Raw genomic sequence first — 539 nt, forward strand, 5'->3', positions numbered from 1 at the left:
GACAACAAAGAACCAAGGCACCACAAAAAACATCAAAAACCACCCTTTGATGCACACGAAAGGAAGCTCCTCGTTGGAGACAAATTGGACCAGCGTTGGCGGTTACTGTCATGTCAACTCACCTATTCTTTTGAGTAAAATGACTCCATAGACTTCTCTTGCTCATGTCAAGAACATTTCTGGGCCGAGTTCCTGCAATCATATTAAACGGTACTTTTAGCGCTCATCTACTATTAATTACAAATAATTAACTCATACAATACACTTTTAAATGCCTCTCCCCACATGCGTCTCTAAATGACTATGGTCTTTCAAATAACTAATTTTGGCACTGGATTAAGCATTAAGTACGAAGGGGCAGCTGCAAATTATCTGCAACGCACATTGATTGATTGTTTGGGGGATTACGCAAATAGTACCACTCGGTTTGCACCCCAATCAGAAAGTAGTAAAGTTTTCTGTTCCATGAGAATAAAATAGAGTAAAATATATGATATGTGATAAAACACTGGCAGGTTCACCCATTTGCATAAGGACCT

Source organism: Frankliniella occidentalis, unplaced genomic scaffold, assembly GCF_000697945.3.
Source record: "Frankliniella occidentalis isolate FOCC.00 unplaced genomic scaffold, Focc_3.1 Scaffold138, whole genome shotgun sequence".
In the NCBI taxonomy this organism is placed as follows: domain Eukaryota; kingdom Metazoa; phylum Arthropoda; class Insecta; order Thysanoptera; family Thripidae; genus Frankliniella; species Frankliniella occidentalis.